This window comes from Ambystoma mexicanum, chromosome 8 (assembly GCF_040938575.1).
Source record: "Ambystoma mexicanum isolate Mex_15411 chromosome 8, UKY_AmexF1_1, whole genome shotgun sequence".
NCBI lineage: Eukaryota > Metazoa > Chordata > Amphibia > Caudata > Ambystomatidae > Ambystoma > Ambystoma mexicanum.
In genome coordinates, this window is record NC_090929.1 from 436,728,939 (window position 1) to 436,748,846 (window position 19,908).

The 19,908-nt window shown below is 45.4% G+C and overlaps 1 protein-coding gene across 25 annotated transcripts in view; it reads right to left on the reverse strand.

Annotated features, from left to right (window-relative positions):
• Positions 1–18,542, reverse strand: part of KIF1B (kinesin family member 1B) — a 2,119,562-nt gene extending 2,101,020 nt beyond the window's left edge. For 7 of the 25 annotated variants that reach the window (XM_069609973.1, XM_069609984.1, XM_069609975.1 and 4 more), the window contains exon 1: positions 18,274–18,511. The gene's annotated coding sequence lies outside the window, so the exon portion shown is untranslated. Of the gene's footprint in view, positions 1–18,228 lie in introns of all 25 variants that reach the window. The other 18 variants (XM_069609979.1, XM_069609988.1, XM_069609978.1 and 15 more) reach the window with 8 other exon arrangements.
• Positions 18,543–19,908: the final 1,366 nt, after the last annotated feature.

Below are 19,908 nucleotides of genomic sequence, written 5' to 3' on the forward strand. Positions count from 1 at the left end.
TATCAAAAAGTACCAGTGGGTTGAGACTTCTATGGCGGTTACGGAGGGGAGGGGGGTGAGTCTTTGCACCAGAGGGAAGTACATATAAGCGCAAAAGGCATTGCAGCCCCCCACATCTTAAAAAGGGATCTAGCACTATGCGTCGACTGGTAATAAAATTACTTGGAGCTACTTGGCTCCTGCTTGCAGACTACAAGTGCCTAGTTAGCAATAGTTACCAAGAACACTTCTGCCTTCACACGACAAACTTGCTGTAAAGAACAAAGTCACCACCAGGTATGATGTGTGTACACTAGTTTATTAGGAGATGAGACCCCAGGTCCAGGTGCTGGAAATCTACTGTCAACTGACACGAAATGCCACGCACGCGATGACATTCCACATAGAATGTTGGATTGACATTCCAGCTTGAATGGATAGGACATAGTTTCCTCCTACACATACAATACAATTTTCCTCAATACACTTATACGGTCTAATGCAGCAAGTTTCCACAATACACTCAAATGACACATGGAACCAATATGATATAGTAGTGGCATCAAATAAGATGTGTTGATAAACTTGTATAATAGTGAAAACACAGCAAAATTTAAACTAAGTTACATAATCCTCAAACTTTGATTGTCTTCTTCTTAACCGACTTGAGATGCAACTAGCACTCCTTCCCTTGACCATTCCATTAAGCACAGAACCATAGACAAGCTCTCCATGTGCTCCTTCCTGTGAATCATTGCCGCCATAAAGATCAAAATCACTGGAATGAGAAGGAGTTCCACCATCATGCTCAGCACTACTCCCACCGTTCTGCACACCCTTGTACCATTCATCACCCTTATACGGAATTGCAACACCACTCCCTTGATGTGGGGATGGTGCGCAACGCGGTCCATGCTCCACCACCTGCCATCACTTGTCACCACATGCTTTTTACCCACCCTTACCTCCTTGATGGGATCAAAATAACGGGAACACCCTTGGGCACACAAAATGGCTTCTGTATGTGCACCATATAACCAACACACACCATTCTTCCATCCACCAACTTATGCTGATCCTCACTAGGTATGTCCGCAACCAACCAATGCGGGAATAACTGACTGCATCTTCCTACCCTTCATCTTCTCAAAAGGTGTAACACCCGTCAGCACATCCAGCCAAGACCGTTAGAAAATGCCAATTGGATTGCTACTTTAATGATGCCATTGGTGCGTTCAACTAGCCCATTGGCCTTTGGTTTATATAAGGCGGTGCAGTGATTCTCAATACCGTTAATATCCAGCTATTCACACATCTCTCTTGACATCAACTGAACACCATTATCAGGAAACGAGCTCTTGGGATACCCTTCTCTTGAAAACAATCTTTCCATAAACTTAATCAAACAATACTTTCCCAAATTCCACCTTGATATACAATCTACAACTACAATGGAGAACCTATATTCCTGCCCCAACGTACTCATAGGCCCAACAAAAAGTCAATGCCCACTATCTCACATGCATGCTCTGGAACCGCCACACTCCCCATTTCCATCTTCTGGGTCTTTAAAGATTTATCACTTGCACCACAAGGAATGCAAAATGCCACTTCTTCCTCCACCATGTCATCCATGCCGGGGCACCTCCATTCTGGGCCACCAGAACTTAGCTCTCAGTCTGTGCTTGGTCAAACTCTTGTCGAAATGACCCTCGTGGGCACACTTAACCAGTTCACGCCATAGTGATGTGGGAGGAACCAAACTTTCACCTCTGGAAAAACCCACATAGAACTGCTAAACTCGTCTGTAATTTTGTAGAAAGGTGAAAACTGACATCACCAGTGTGCCACCCTCGCTCAGTCCTAGTCATGGCTTCCATGAACTCCATATCGCACTCTATCCCTTCCAACCAAATCTTTTTAGAAATGCACTGTCCACAGTATTCACCACCTGTGCGATCCATTCATCACCCACTACCTCTCCCTCCACCACAGTCATCCTGTGAGATCTAGATAAACAATCAGCAACAGGATTAGAACGCCCTGGAACAAACTGGACCACAAAATAAAATCCCAGCAACGCAGATAACTACCTAGCTATACTTGGTGTAGCCAAACCTGAACCTCATGTGGTAAATAAATGGGCCAGGGCTTATGATCACTTCTTATGACAAAGGGAATTCCCCACACATACGTTTTAAAGTAATTTGAAGCCCAATAACACGCCAAGCTCTCGCGCTCAATGGTGTAGTGCCTAGACTCAGCTTCCATGAGTGCCCCTGACGCAAATACCACTGGCAACTACACACCCTTTCTGGACTGACTGAGGACCGCACCCAGACCAGAAGCACACGCATCCACAGGGATTGTGGTCTCTGCCAAGTGATCGAACCTATATAACGTGGGTGCATTAGCCACCTTCTGCTTAATCTTCCTGAATACCTCCCCTTCTTTCTTCCCCCACACAAACTCTGCCCTCACTTTCAATACATCTCTTAATGCCACACATTTTGCTGAAAGTTTCCCTACAAATTTCGCACAAAATTCCACCCATCCTAGGAATGATTTAAGCTCATCCTTGTTTGATGGCAATCTAATCTCCAAAATAGCATCAACCATCTCTGGACACGTTTCCAAACCTTTTCTAGGCAATAATTGACCCAAGAATGACACAGAAGGTACCATGAATTGGCATTTATCCTTTTTCACAGTCACTACCGCCACCCCAAGCATTCTCAAAACCTCAAGCACTGTCACACGTTCCAATTCAGACTTGGCTCCCACTAGTATATCTTCCTGGAAGCATCTGACCCCAGGAATCTCCCCCAATAAATCTTCCATGATCTTCTGGAAGACAGTGGACGCAGAAGCCAATCCAAAGGGCAATCTCTTAAACTGATACTCCCTCATAGGCTGTCAGCTCTCTTGAAGTAGGATGTAAATCCACCTGGTGGGACGCCGTCAACAGTTTGAGCGTGAAATGCCACTTCGCCATCTCCATAGTAGCCAATAACTCATTAACCCTTGATAAGGGGTGTCTGTTCACCATATTCTGATACAAATCCCTCAAATCAATGCATAGTCTTATCTGCCCAATCGGGACGCTGGGTCACAACAACGAGGGATAACCTCTTACTACAACCAATGGGTTCAATAAACCCATGCTCAGACAGACAACCCAACTCCATTCTGACTTTTTCTCTCACCCCAATGGAAGGTTCCTTACCTTATGCACACATGGCCTAGCACACTACCAACTGAATTGTGTGTCAATATCCACATAGCCTGCCTATCCCTTTCTGGGAAAAAACCTCACTGTACTTCCTCACCACTTCCTCCCTAAATCTCTCAGATTTGTCCTTACCAATTGACTTTACTTGCATTTCCTTTCCGGGATGCAACTCCAAATCAAGCTTTCCTTGGTGCTTCCATCCCAACAATCACAATTAACAGCCATATACACCTTGGCATGAATATGTCTGTTGCCGTAAGCAGCGTTACACCAAACAAAACCCTGGATGTCAATCTTACCTCCCCCATACGCTTTGGGCTTGATGTACAAAGAGTGCAACGTGTGGCATTTGCGACCCCAAACTTCCACATACATTTCCTCCAAAATGATTGTATAGGGGGACCCAGAATCTGCCAACGCTTTAATGGCACTCCCTGCCAAAACAATTTCCACCTCAGGTGGAGTGTATTCCCCCCTTCCTCATCACCCCCCACAATGTGAACAATCTTGTCAGACCATTCCTGTTTCTCCTCCACCACGCACATCACACTTGTCTCACCTTATGTCATGCTGGTGTCGGATTTACAAAACCTAGCAAAATGACCTACTCTGCCACACTTCCCCCTCACGGCTGGACACTCCTTAGGGTTGAGAGCATGCTTCTCAAACCCACATCTCGGGCAATGCCCCTTAAGCATGGCATGATGGGACATTTGATTGCTGCCTGCCTTTAACCACACACACTTTTGCTTCCATGCTATTGGACTTGATTTCCCCTTCACTGTCCTTAACCACATTCACATTCTCCTTTCCAATTTTAGAATGAACTTCCTTCAAACATCTGCTTGTCAGCTCCAGTCCCTTGGCTTTATCTAATGCCTCGTGTAGGGCAGGGTTATTTACATGCCATCACCTTGGAATTAGATGTGTGTATCATTAGCTGGTCACAGATGTACCCCTCCTCCCTCCCTGTGAATTTGCATGATGCCAAACCTCTTAGATCAGCCACAAATGAATCTACTGTTTCCTCAATCCCCTGCAATCCTGAAAAGAATGTATACCTTTCTAAAACCACATTTACTTGCTTGCCATACTGGGGCTTCCTCATTGCCTTACCACACAAGCCGACTCCATCCCCACTCTCGCCGTCTTCACTATTAACACTTTGTACATCGGGTAATTTCTTAATTACCCCAACTGCTTCCACCCCCACACAACAAAGAATTGAAAACGTCCTTTCATCAGAAACCTCTCAAATCCTGATGCCACAAAATAGAACTTTAAAGGGTCTTTCCAGTCCTCCCGTGGGTCTGGCGGCTCATCTGGCATAGCTAAACATTTCGGTGGAGGATCCAGGTTTGGCATTGTGTTATAGTTGAAACCAATGATGAAGACAAACACCCTGCAAACTTTAGGAGGGGGGGGGATTAACTCCCTCCCCAGTCAGACAAACGCTCTTATAACTACCGGCCTCTCCCCCCTCCAGAATCAATGATAAGGCAGGAGTGGTCTCCCACTGACCAAACAACGATACTGGAAGTCACATATTGCCAACTCAACGTGCAAAGGGAAAAACACACAAAATAATACCAAGTATATAGTATACGTATTAAGTAACAAGAGCCTAGATGTTATGAAGGGGAAAGGATCAGAGTTGCGGGTTGGAAGGGATGGTGGAAATGACGGGTTATGGGAGTGGGATTCAGTCAGTGGGAGCATAGACCTGTGGCATTACCAGAGACTTTAAGTGAAGAGATGATGGGAACCTCCCGGTTGGTTTGGGTGAAGTTGAAATCGAACCTCCAGCTGGACAGATACTGGATAAGGTTCAGAAACTGAATAAGAGCTCTGCAGGTCGAATATAGTAGAACATTTGTGTTTTGATCATTTAGCAATTGGCTGTGAGGGGTGAACTGCAATGTTATTGTTGTTTTGGAAAATAATCAAATAAAGGTTTTAAAAAAGAAGCAATAATGTGTGGAGTTAAAACCATTCTATTCTATTCTGGTCTAAGTGTGCTTTATTGTCTTCCTGAGTCCAAGAACCTTTGGTCCGTGTACTGAGTACTTCTGAGGTTATTACACGTATCCAAACGTATCCGAAAAGCAAAACAAACATGCAGCATCACAATTTCTTGTTCAATCATCTCACAATTTAAGTTATCACAGATTCATCATTCATAGAAAAAGTTCCAATTATGTGTCCCTGTTTAGTCCATGTAGTGTTGATCTGAGGCTACAAATTTATCTAGCTTGAATATAGGATGCTGACTGCTTTGCATAAAAACAAAGTATTTTTGGAATGTAAGAATGACCAGCAATTTATCAAACATGTCTGTCCTAGTAATTCAAACATTAGGGCCTCGAGCCTACAGGGATCGGCACTCTGGCAAGACAGTTTTTGCCAGAGCGCAACTTCATCCTGTTCTGACCCAATTCCTCCTCTCGATAGTACAGGAAGTTTATAAACCTCTGTGCCCCATCGGATCTTGGTCTGCAGATCGGGCTCCTCTGTTAGCTAAAATAAAATCTTCTAATTTCTGTGGCTGGAAACAGAGGCCAGGCACAAGATTAAAACCACAGCAGTTCTAGTCTGTCTGCAGGATGGATGCAAGATGTTCATTCAACACTGTACAAATGAATTGAGAGGAAGAGCAAGATCTCCATCACACATGGATCCTAATAGAAAGGAATTCACTCCGAGACTCTGCAGAAATGTTCCAGCGGCAAAAAACCAACACAAAGCCTACGTATAACAGATTATTCCAGGCTCATATCCGAGCAATAGGCTCCAATCAAACCAAGCCTTTACTAACATATGTGAAACGGTTGTATACGAATTGTTCGAACTACAATTGTTCGAATTACAATGCATAGTACCAACATACTTGCAAGTGTCAAACAATGAATGACCTATGTGCAGGTGAGTATCAAACAGACTTGTCGGTTTTTACATCTGAAAGCAAACAATTCATAGGGGGAAGGATCCCAACCTGTCCCATGTCTGGTGTGAAGTGTTAAACCAGAACTGGCTTTTAGGGTGACATTGTATTGGTTTCCAGTATACATTGTCCTGCATTTTCAGTAGCAGCAGGGGGCAGAAATTCAAGTTGCAAGCTACTAGCCAGCCATAAAAAGTCACTTGCCACCTCAATGCTATACATAGACATGGCACACCATTCTTTACTCGCCAGGAGTCAAATATCACTAGCCAATCACTAGTGGCGAGGTCAAACTTTGCACCATGGTGGAGGATCTATACAACATAATTTGGGAGCTCTGTTTCAGTACAATTTTGCCATATGCACCCAAGCACCCGATGATGCCCTACTCTCTCTACTGACCTGGACTACGGTCCCCGAGGATGTTCAACCCACAAGCGCTTGGAGGTCATACCAATGATGTATACAGCGCTATATAAATGCCAAATAACATAACACACAAGATACATGCCCTTGATAAAGAATGACTACAAGCAGTTCCGCTTATTACACATTCCTTTGTTGCGAGTCTTGAAAATTCAGTAGCAAAATCCAGTGTCTTTGTCTGGGCCTCACAGTACTCGCATTATAGAACGATGAAAAGGGGAATGTAGCTGTGTTGGGTCTTATATAAAGCCCTTAAAGCTCATACGTCATCCTGATCCATGAAAGCATGGCTGAAGAAATCAATCTAATAAAAGTAATACCTTTCTTTTATAATTTGTGGGAATCCCTGCTTTAGGCACACATGCATACGAGCACACCCTCCCTGACATACAACCTGGCTGCAGCACCGTTTGTTGTACATTTTTAACAGAATAATCAGAGCAAAGATCAGCGGGAAAAAAATATAGTCGTCATGGGTGGGTCCTCCAAGCAGACACTTCTCCAAGCACATTTCCACAAACTTAAGAGGTGCGCTTAGAAAGGGTTGCAGTCAAATTGAAGAGGACTCAGTACAGAAGCATAGATGGGCCTTACGAGGTCGGCTAGACTGCCTCAGACACAAAAATAAAAATGCAAACCACAGAAACAGAAAGCTTAGGAGTAAACAAATTCTCGGGAAAAACCAGGAAATTATTCCACGTTAAAGACAATAAGTAAGGTGAAATAGCACTCAGCTGGGACGCCGTCACTAAACGTGCAGTGAAAGGATTTAACGTGGCCTCTGGGCCTGTAGGTTATGGGCTCCCCCTCATTGACTGGTGCAGGAAAAGCCCACATGGAGGTGAACTAGCTACTTACTTGTTTTAAAACAACCATTTTATTGCAACAAAAATGCCCCGCCAGAGGGCATATTCCCAGGCATGAAAACCTATGAAAACACCCAATGCTTGTGAAGCTAGAAAGGGATCAAGAAGAATCAAAGAGCGGCTACAAATTATACCCCATATTGGGACTGATTCATGGAAGTGTTTTATAATGCCGCAATCCCATAGGAAAACGCTCCATGAATCAGGCCCCAAGTTGCACTTAAACTGGAGGATAGAGCACTGAAAGGGATCAACACACAAATCTAGACCTATTTCAAATCAAGGTAAGTCAAGAAAGACCAAGATAAAAATAGGGAAACAGAAGAACTATCAAATTAAAGCATTCATGCACAGTTATGGTCTTGAACGTGTTTCAGATCCCTATCAAACAAGGCTCTGAAAGGTAGAAGCAGTTATACTGGGGAACCGACTGCAATTTAAGCAGAAGAGATGCAGCCAAAATTTTTTTTTTTTTTTTTAAATAAACGACTAAAATAGTTCAATCCTGGCACAGCCGTCATTAAGGGAGAGAGGTTAGAGGGCATGGTCCACGGGAGTATAGTAAAAAAAATGTTTTTAAAAAGAGGCAAGTTGAGAAAAATAAAACTACCGTACAAGTTGACCAGGCCAGTTCTTTTTTTACATTTTTTTATTTTTAGAGGGCTTGGAGTTTCTCAGCTTTTTAGAGGGAACTCAACCCACTTTTTGAAGGGGGGGCACTTTTGGTGGTCAAATATATTTAACAAAAATGGTGATTAATGGCGATGAAGCTGGCTTTTAAAGGGAACAGTGCAGCGCCTGTAAACAAGGTATAGTAACAATTTGGCTTGTAAGATCAAAAGGTAACTGAAACAGAATATTTCATGGGGGTCGACCCAAGAAGGCACTTGCACCAAGGAGTACAAATTAAGAATCTGAATTAAGCACCTGGAAAATAAGGAATGGAGTTCAAAGAGAGAAGCAATCTAAAGGAAAATTAGCCCAATCCACAGAAAACAGGAGAACACAAGTAATGTGGATTAAAGCAAACAGATTCTGATCTTGTGGAAAATCCGGGACAGTTATCAGCCCTAGCCGTCCCCCAAATGCTCATGCTCACCACCACCAATCCACTCCCCATGACCCCATCAAGTGAGAAAAGGAACCGTTGAGAGAACACAAACTAGCCCAGGAGACAATACATATTATTTCCTAGTGGTTGGTTTGTCTTGCAGCACAAAGATGCTTCCGAGCAGGGAAAGAACATAATGTTCAGTTACCAGTAAATGGAGAAATCCAGTCATCTGGAAGGTACTCAATTCCCATTTGGAGCTCCTGGAACTGGGTTCAACACAGGTAGCCTGAAGACTTAGTCCCATGGGCAGAGTGATGGTCAACACACAAGAAAAGTATCAAAAGGCTAGAAAGTGAGACGATAAGACCGTGGCATCTATCACAGGACAGGACCCAAAAAGGATTACGGCTGAAAAATATGGCAGCCTTCCTACAATTTCCTTTTAAAGTTGATTAAGTGGCCATAAACCTTGAAAATGTGCACTTTTTCCTATGGTTATTACACTGCTCTTCTAGCAACAGCTGCCAATTGATGAGTCTGGGACAGGTAAAAGCCATGTTGCACCCATCGAAAACTCAACGTTGCCTTCCTTCTCCCTGAAAACAACCTACACAAATCTAGTGCCCTCACAATTACATTCCAGAGAAGCGCAGATCTACATCCGATACTATGGGCATCCACAGGAAGGGGGCACTATGATAGCAACATGGGTAGAGGGAGATCGACATTGTGCAAAAAGGATAGCTCAACTCTATTCATCGATTCCACAGAAACTCCCACAAATTCCCATTACAGTCTTGACCAGATACCAAAAGCTCTTTTCAGTGGTACCCACTGGAAACCAAAACATCAGCGAAGACAGGCTACAGGCATTTGCCAATATACTCAGTGTACGAAACACACCAACAGTAAACATCCTCAGCACAAAGCACAGACAGGAGTGGGCACTTGCAACTCCACTCTGTGACTGCCTGCAGGTAGCAGAAATCCATAACACACACTGTGGAGGGGTACTCCTAGTTCCATCCAGTGACTAGAGACCACACCAAGAGGAAGCAACATTTCTCAGGGGCAAGATGAGAGGGCATTCTCACACAGTCACACCTAGAGGCAGAAGAAATATCCAGACGGGAAAGGGATGCTCCCAGTTTGTGTCACATGCAGACAGAATCAGAAATGGACATTTTCAGATTTATACAACTGGTAATCCTATCATGATTGCTTTGAAAACTGTGGCGTGATTATGCCGCAGCATCATGAGCCAGTGCTGTGCCAACAGAAGAAGCTAATCCTTCTCACAACAAAAATACATCACCCAGGGCGTATTTCAACAGCCATGGAATGAACCATTTGTTTATAAAGAAGGTGTTTATGAGAGAACCGTAGCACAATAGAAATACAATATGAACATGGAGTGGATTCGAAATCATAAAGCAGAGCACTTTGGAGGGTGCTCAGCATTAGAGACACGCTGAAGGGGTACCCATCATCATCATCATCAGAGTCAGTTTATCACAGACACAAACTATGGAGGGCGTTCAGCGTCAAAGAAACGCACGGTGAGGGTACTCATTATAGAGACAAACACTACAGATGGAGCTTATCACAAACACACACTATGAGAGTACTCATAAGTCACACAGACACACTGGTGGTGCACTCTCATAAATACCAACATTACCCGTTCCATTTTGGAGATGGTAGCCCAATTCCGGTTTTAAATTTGCATTATGGGGCCTGTAGCACTCGATTCCCCCATTTTAATTCACAGATTACAAATCCCAGAATGGCAAATTAAAACCAGGACTGGACCACAGCCTCTCAAACTCGGCACACTGTGGGACAGGGGGTCATCGGCATCGTAGAGAGACCTTTTGGCTGGATTAACCAAAAGGTAATAAAGTCAGAACGTAACGACATCTGCATGCGAACATGTCTCAGAGAGAGTTTATCAATTCACATGAAGAGCAAAGGTATTCCTGAGCCTGCAAACACGTCCCTTTTCAAGTATGCACACACCCAACGGAAAAGCTACTCCTATTTGGTACAAGAAACCAAAGCGTGCCGAGATACGGCTTCTCAGAAAAGGTGTCGAAGGCGACATCAAATCAAAATACTCAAATGTTCCTTTTGGCAAAGTTAAGAGAGACATTTCCAGAAAGTGAAGATGGAAGTACTCAGAAATCCCAACGCCCAGGGCTCAAGTCCCCCCACTTTTTTCAGAGGACACCCTGATATGCTAATTTCTGGTGACACCACATTCAATTGGTATGTAAATAAGTCCACCCACTTTTTTTTTTTTTAGGATTTGACCCTTGCCAACACCTATCATTTTTTGACTCCGCTAGAAGAAAACAAGTCTGCATGCTATGTGCGATACTCAAGTCATTGCAAGTACATTGTTTTTATTAATGCATAATGGTTCATTTTTTGGGGGGGTTGGAGGTGGAGCGAAAGGGCAGGATTTCTCTCCATTTTGAAGCAGTCATTGTTTTGGTGGTGGCAGGAGCTATTTTTATAGAGCTGGTCACTATTTAAGACAATGGCTGGGAGCTGTAGTGGCACTGATTGACTCAAGATGATGGCAGGGCTACAATTTTCCTTTTGGGGCCACAATATTAAAAACTGTTTTCCAGTCACTCTCGATTTACAAATGTGCACTGCTGAGTTCCAAACTGACCGGCGGGTTGGGGGGGGGGGGGCAGGGGTCGCTGTATATTCAGTATTAACTTCTACTGTAGAGGTTTGAAGAAGGTAAAAATACACAGCCTTGTCCAGCCCCCACATCTTACAGACTACTACTAGACTCTCGGCATCCAACCTCTGGTTCCTGCTCCTGGGCGGTGCAGGATTTTAAGGGGAATCTCTGAATCACAGTGATGAGCTAGATCTGGAGGGAAAAATCACTCCATCCATTTATACTTTTCTGACCCTGGAATGGACTTAGGGGAGAAACCCAATCCAATTCTAATGAACTGGCACTTGGATTAATTTTAACGAGCGACTGATCCCTTAATTTTTATTACATATTTGTATAGCACATAGCTTTCTTGGGAGCCAAGGAGTGTTGTACAGGTCATAGAGCAAAACATTGGTAGCGAAGATTTAACAGGTTATCAAGTAAACCTATGGAATAATTCTCAGTGCAATATATGGATGGGATTTTGCAAAAGATAGCTGGAATCCAGGTTACACCAATGTTTTGCTGGAAGAGTCGGGTCTTCATTTCTTTCGAAACCTGAAGGGGAGTTGAAGTAGTCCTGAGTGCCGCTGGGATGGAGTTCCAAAGGACCAGAGCATAGCATGGGATGGACTGTTTCATAGTTTTCTCCTTGTGAGCCAGTCTATTGATGGTCATACTGCGAAATGACTGTGCGCTGTCAGATGTTTTTAGTTTGGCTATCAGGGAGGCCAACACACCATAAGTTTGAACCAGAATGCGGAGCCAGTTTAATTTGTGCACAGGGGGTGATGGGATACATTTCCTACATTGAAGTGGTGTACTGGGCTGCTTTGAGGGGGCATGCGAGCAGCTCAGAGCCCTGCAAGGAAGGCATTGTGCCTGTAGTCATGTGAAATCACTAGAGTCAACATCACAGTTCGGAAGTCCTGGGGTGGGAGGAAGTGCTTTATCTTGAGGAGCAGAAAGATCTGATACCAAGACATTTGAACTTTTATTGTGATGTGTTCTTGGAAGAAGAGATTGGTATCCAGAATGAATTTGTGATTTTGCTAATTTAGGAAGGTGAGGATTTAACTAATCGCCATCTGCATGGTGGCTGTTTCAGTGTTGCATTTTGGGAAGAACCTGAATTGGTAATCCTAGAGCAGACCAAGTTAATTGATTTAAAAAATTATAATAATGTTTAAGTATTTGGTTAGCAACTACCTTTGTGATGACTTTGCCGATAAACTGGATGCTTGTGATCAACCATGACTTTGTTAAATCTTCTAGATGGAGAATTGACTTTTTCAAGCGTGAGCATATAAGATATGTTCTTAGGACATCTAGCAACGTGCTCTCGCTGGGGGATGCGTCGACTGTACTTAAGAGCAGGACCAGTATTTCTTTAACCATGGTTGCCGAGAGGACGTTGTTCGTGTACATTTAGTTTTAAGGAAGCTAGCACATTTGAGAGGCCCTCAGGCCAGAGAAATCAGTTGAAGGTTGAACAACCCGCAGGGGGACATCAGAGAGGATTTTGAGTCCTCTATGAGTAGCCCGATTGTATTACTAAAAATCTTATTGATAGCATCTCACAATATTTGATTTCTGGTATGAAGTTCGAGTAGTTGTTGACTGCTACGAAAAATGCTTTGCTCCTGTTAGAGGTTACCCTAATGGCAGTGGTGTAGTAAGTAGCCTTGACTTCGGATATCTGGGTCTGCCATTTTGGAGAGTAAGGCCTTGAGGGATAAAAGGTTTCTGGTTTGTGGGCCTTGTACCAACATTTCTCAAGAGATCTACTGGACGATTTGTTGATAGAAAGCTCTTGAGTATACCAGGGCATGGCTGGTATAGAACGCGTGCAGCCAATGTTGTCCAGAGGTAAAGTATCAGCAAACGCTTGAAGTTTGGCTAAATGTATATTACAGCAAGGTGACGGTCACAAAGGTGGAGGGGGGGGGGGGGAAATCAAGAAACTTACCCAACAGCTTGACGGAAACGTTTTTGAAGGAGCGTCATGTCGCCATGGGGCGTTTACACTGACCCTTGCAGGTGGTCAGGGAGCAGAGCTGCATCTGAAAAGAACTTCCACTTTCCTCAAGCAACTTTCTGCATGGAAAGTGGCTGCAGGTGGTGGCAGAAAGCAAAGAGCAGCAGGGACAGCTTCCACTTTGCTGCACTGAACATTTAGACTCTGGCATGTGAGGAGGTGCTCAAGGTCGTAGACTGCACCCCATCCTAATAGTATCTGCTGAAGAGACCCTATTCACAAACCTCTCCTCCCTGGACTGGAGAACATACCAACTGTAGCCAACTGTGGGGGACTTGGTGGGTACGGTAACCAGGTCATGATCAGTTTGGTCAAGGCCTTCAACTGGCTCATCTGTTCGTCTAGGCTCCCTCATCCTGGTCATTGACGTGCCAGTTTCTGAATTTTTGTCATTTCACTGAGGACTGCATTTACAATATTCTATAAAATGCTTTAAACGGAAAAGCCAAGATTATTAGGCATCAGGAGATCACTCCCTGGGCGTCAGGAAACCGAGGTCTCATGCACTGCTTCGGATTCCACCCCACCCTCTTTTCTTCTTGCCTGCTCTGTTTTAAATATACTTTTAATGTAAAGGTTTTCCCTTCATTTATTAAAAATTAACTTTCATACTTTGATGTTCCACTCCCAATAGAAGGCTAATCACGGAGGTCAAATTACTAACATAATGCACGCGTTTTGATCATTTGAAGGGGGCAGCAGTCTAGAAAACCAGCACATGCTAACCTAATTCTGACCTTCGTTCTGGACTCAGTGCACTCACGGACAAAAAGGCACCTAGAGGACAGATAGGCTGACTGGAGACAATGTGTCCTACACTAAATTCGCAACTTGAAAATTGAAGCCCTCTCTCACTTGAGTGTGTCCTAGAGGCCAACTAGCTATGCCACAAACAGGATAGAGCTTTAGTCAGTGTTCAGTAAGTCAAGGCGGGCGAGGGCGCAGCACCAGGCCGTCTAAGAGGTTTAATCTGCTATGTCCGAGCACTGTCGGCTCTTGGGGTGGACTGAATCATGCCCTGCTCTAGCAGCCCAGTATGCTGCATTGGTCCAAAGCGCCTGGAGGCTCCACGTCAGTACTATATAGATTAACAGAACAAAGAATAACTTAGTTAGTCGTAGAAAGCAAGGCCGAATTTCACTGGAAAGGTGCTAACGCATAAAACCAGGTCATCAAAAACGGTTTACATTGCAGCACAAACCCACAATCACTTAACAGTCATTATTTAATAACATATCTCCACACAGATGTCACGCAGTTTTCTAATTAAACACGTTTTTTCAGCATAGGGACGCAACTGTGGATGTAGAAGAGGCACGGTACCTAATGATTGTAGACTAACGACTATTATACCTACTTTTAAATACAATGTTCTTGGGTTGATTTTCTATATCCTTGGCGCAGTAGCTCACCTATTTTTGAACTGTTGCAATGCAGATTTTATCCTGCATCAGGCACAGATCATAAACACACTGCGGCAGTAAGAAGGCCCCACCAAACCCCATCCCAGAACTGGCCATCACAGCATCACAGGCTAACAATAACAAAACCATGCTATGAACACTCCAGTGACTTTCAAGGGGCACTGGGGGTGGTGCAACACAAGAACTCCAGTTGCTCCTCAGTGACTTAACTACTGGACCTCAGTGTATGTACCCGCTGATGACACTTTTCTACCTAAAGGAGTCGGACCTTCGGGACTGCAGACTTTTTTCTCTGCATGCAGTACTGGGCAAAACTCCTAACGTACACATCCAACCCTGGTACGCACTGTCACAGAGATATGAATATCTGGAAAGCCCAACTACCCAAAGCTCGAACCCAGGGCATTGACAGCGCAGTTACACACAAGAAGTCACGGTCACAGGCTAAAAACCAGCTTCAAACTCTAGAACAAGCTGAAAACTCCATCACCAAACACCCAAAACATTCAAGTGCCACAGAAGGATGACATAAATCACTAGTCTGCCTCAAGATCAGACAGAGCATGACGTTGAAGGGAGGGTCATATTAGAAGGGAAATTAACAGTGGGATCCCCCAAAAAGTGACCCACTTTTCTGAGTACCATTTGATGACAAAGTATCCGGGGTGAATTTTTGGTAAAACGTGCAATATTGAATGGCATTGGGCCACTAACACAACCATCAGATGTACAAAGCACTAAATGATCAAATAGGCCCACGCTGCTCAGCCCTACAAACCCACTCCGCACTGGTCTGTTATGCAGGCACCGCCCTATGAACCTGAGCCAGGCTACATGTCACAGCATAAGAGACCACGGAAAAACACTTATAAATGCACTCTTCATCCGACGCCCCGCTTCTCCAGGATTTGCCCACTGATGCCATTGACAAAACATGCCCCAACTCCTCATCGTGGACCGACTCGATTACTTAAAATAACCTTCCTCCAGTGCAAGAAAAGGCATGACGTTAACACTACACATTCGTTTGTTCTATTGAACGCGGGGTGAAAAGTAGAGACGATCTACGCTCTTAATAAAAAAAATATAATAATGTACCAAAATGTATTTATGACACATAATGAGAAAATGTACTGTTGTCATCTTCCCCAATACAAGTAGTGAGGTACGAGCAATAAAAAAAATAAAAAAAACGCAGCCCACTTGAAATGCATTCCACAAACAAGCGACGATTAAGTTAAATTAGCAATGTTCCAAATGGTATGTCTTAGGTGCAGTAGAGTCCTACAGCGGCAGACCAAACAAGATGGGATCTCCATGGTGACGGTTGAGCCTAAGGGGCGGCAAGCATTTATTGGATATTTACATATATAAGAAAATAACCTAATAAAATGCACCCAGGATGAAATACTGCACAAAACAGGTTTCAAATGTTAAGATGCCCTGCCGTGCTGACTGCATCACAGAAAATCGTCTTAGATACATTGTAGACGGCAGTGCAGCTGGGAAGCCAGGCCTGGAATCCATATTGTACTCATCATGACGGAGAGAAATCTCCAGAGTATAATGACGCAGGTTGCAGCGCAGCCGTGCTAGCAGGCAAACAATTTCTAATAACGATCCGTTCGTTATGTGGCACAAAGCACAGTGCCCGCCCATGTCCTCAAAATGACTGCGCAGTTCAGACAACACGGTTCCAGACTGACAGCGCAGCAGGAGCTAAAAAGGGACGAGAATGACAGGCCAGCACATGCGTCGTGGGCCTAGGGTGAGAGGGCTTCGCAGGACCTTGATTTCAGAACCTGAAACCACTCTATCAGGATAAGAATTATCGAGACAACACTTTCTTAAAGGCGGTACAAGTCTAGACAACAGGGCGAAAGCTAGCAGATTGGTTAAACAGAAAGCGGTTTGATCCAAAAGGAAGGAAGTACTTGTAAGGAATTTGTATTATCGGCCCTTGAAGTCTTTTGCCCACAAACGAACAACGCCTTGATTCACCGAAGCGTGTATTGGCAGAAAGCACCAGAAATGGCTGCGAAATAAGATGCTGTACACTATGCTTCCCAATTAGACTATCAACAGGTGGAACCCACTGCAGCCCAATCTGCCCGCGCCTGACTGGGGGGCGGAGGAGGGGGTTTCATTTTGCACTGGCCCATAGTATGGATGCCGACACTGGGAACAGACACCAGTGACTCATCAGAACAGACGCGTTAAGGTGGCAGCTTTGCAGACCACTAGGCGATGCTCTGTACATATTCAGCTACAATAGCAATGGTAGCTGGATCCAGGGCCTGCCAATTTACTAATGGACTCACAACACTGGTAGGACGGGCTCTGCAGCGAAAAGATGACAGCGCTGGGTCCTGCCCCTCTAATGCTGCACAAAGGGCCGGGAGGGCCATGTCCTTCATCACCGTTGCCATACAGTGGGCTCACTGGAACCAAAGGGAGGGTCAGTGGGACTGCAGCGTCGGTTCCAGCCACCAAATAGCTAGACGCTGGGATTCTGCAATGAATAGAGGAATTAGAGGCGGCTTTGGCCAGCAGTGAGCAGTCTGCCCCTCTGTCAGATTACTGAGTAGACTAGAGTCGGACACAAAACGGGGGGTGGGAGGGATGGGAAGGGCGTTAGTAAAGAGCGACTTGGGGCACGAAAACGTGAAGCGAACACAATTACGAGTCAGGGTGAGAGAACGAAAAGGAGGGCCAGGAAAAAAATAAGAAAAAAAGGGGTGGCAAACAATAAAGGAGCATGGGGTGGCGGGTACAGGAGAGATACGAGACATGAGGGGATTAGTATCAATTGTTTAAAACTAATCTGAGGTCGCTCAAGGAATGAGGAAAGCGTCAGGGCAGTGAAAGGGGCATCCGGAATTGAAGGTGAATAAGAGGCACGGGAAGGGCGGAGAAGGGGACCGGGGGGGGGGGGGAGGGGTAAAAACTGGAGATCACTTGCTACCCGAATGATTCGCGACAGACCGCAAATTATATTAGGACCAGAAGGTCTTAAAATTTTCAAAAAAAACAAGAGTGGGGCTCGGCGCGTCACTGGCTGTTCATACCCAGTTCAAGCCTACAGCTGATCACACTGCGCGCCTCCACCCCTCCCAGGCCCATGTTGCCTCCTCATCTCAGCTCCGGGTTCCCTTCCCGACCCCTTTTTTCATACACCTCCGCCCATCTCTCAACGACCCTTCATCTGCCCATGCCATAGGTATCCCTCGTCTAATCACACCCCTTCCCTGTCAGCCTTCCCAGCCACCTCGCCAGCCCCGTTACTTGTATTACTCTCTTTCCCCACCCACCGACATCCATCCACCCACGAAATCCCTCAATAACAGAACCATCTTCCCCTTCATCCATCCTTTTCACAGCCTCCTTACCGTGTCCTCTCCTCTGGATAAGGAGGAGGATGGAGAAGGAGCAACGCCTGCTCCCCTCCCCTCCTCATAAGCGCCTCCCACTCCCATAGTCTTTACCTTATCCCCACAACCCGGGAGCCTGTCAACCATGGTATTCCCTCAGCCCTAGCCTCTGAGCACCCCACCCATCAATGACCCGTCATCTTATTTCAACTCTCACTGGGGGGCTTCCTCTTCTTCTCCGATCCGCCTTCACGCTGCTCACCGTGCCTGCTTCTGGTGGGCGATTTCATCCGCGCTAGCCCCGGACGGCCATAGGCAGGGGGAGGGGGCCGCGGTCCAGTCTCAAGCAAAGATCGCACGAACCTTCTCCCTCCAAGATCAGATCCAGACTGGCCAGCTCCACAGCAGGCGCCGCGAACGCCGCCGGAGACGCCCTCCAATACAGTGACAGTTGTTGTGACCAATAGAGAAACAAAGACGATGGCCTTCTGACCAATGGAAACGGAGCGTTAGTACAGAGAAACGAAATCAATGCTAGAAGGGCTGGGCTCCTGTCTGATGTGACAGGCTCTTCCCAATTTTTCTGACGTCAGAGCGCTCTGCGGGTCTGCTGCGGAGCGGTGATACACAAGGGGAAGGGATGGGCAAAGAGACAGAAGAGGGACGAAGGACTGTCAGTTTCTGTCCGATAGTTGTCTAAAGTCGCCATCTTGGGTTGGCAGCTCCTCCCGCAAAAGTTGACAATACTTCGAGCAAAAGCAACACATCAGTCCTCCGTTCTTTTTACTGCATACTTACCAATATGAATTCCACGATTTCTTTGTAAATGTTTTAGTGATGCTTAGAAAGTTATGTTTCCGAGTTTTTATATAGAAACCCCAAGTCAATCTCGTTATTAACGGATTCTGTGAAATAAGTAGAAACCAGTACTTGGGTTTTTTATACTTTTAGAGGGTTTTGTGATCATATATCTCCTCCTCAATGAGGAGATGGTAATTCTCTCTTCTACAATGGTCGCTGTGTTAATGCGCGAGTAAAGCTGACATTGGGTCCAGAAAAGGCCCACAGCGACCTCTAATGGCGACAAGATGAGATACTGAGCCTACCCCGGACCCGCAGCATCAGGACCAGCCGCAGCCCTGCCCTGATGGGTCGTGCGTTCTGTAAGGCTGGAACCTACTCGGAGGTCATTGACTGTAATTGACCATGAATAGACTGAAGCCACAAAAACTTTGCCAGAATGCAACCAAAGTATTAAGCTGTAGCGCAATACTGTGCTTCAATAGTTCTCTGTGCGACCAATTTGCCGTCTTAAAGATGCATCTAGTATTGCACCTCACAAAAACGGTATGCCCCGTTCTACAAAACCCGTAAATTTATAGTGTACCAGTATATCCCTTGACATTACGACATATGGTGTTGTGTACTGCGTACACCAAGTACGCATGCGCGGGCAGCCACGGGGCTCGCGCATGCGCATTAGTTTAATAAAGGCGGTGCCCGGCAGTTCGCGCCGGAGACCGGAGCCATCACACGTCTCCGGCGTGTCGTCCTTGCATGCATGGGTGCGTGTGATTGTGTGCGTGTGTAACGGCTGGAGGCCAACACCAGCATATACAAAATTGGCGACGAGGCGGGATCGGAGCTGTTCTTCCCGTTTCCGACGACACCGGCGAAACGAAGCACAACTCCGCAGTCGCGGACTCGCTATAACAGCTGGCGGGCATTTTGAGTGCTCACTCACGACGACACACGCAGTGGTTGCGGCCCGTTCCGGGTGCTCGTGCGCCATCTGCCCGCTGCAAGCAGTTGCAGTAATTTTTGGACACTTCACAGCCCAGCTGAACCAGGGCTGTGACATCAAAAGGAAAAAAAAAAAAGAGGCAGAAGAGCCAAC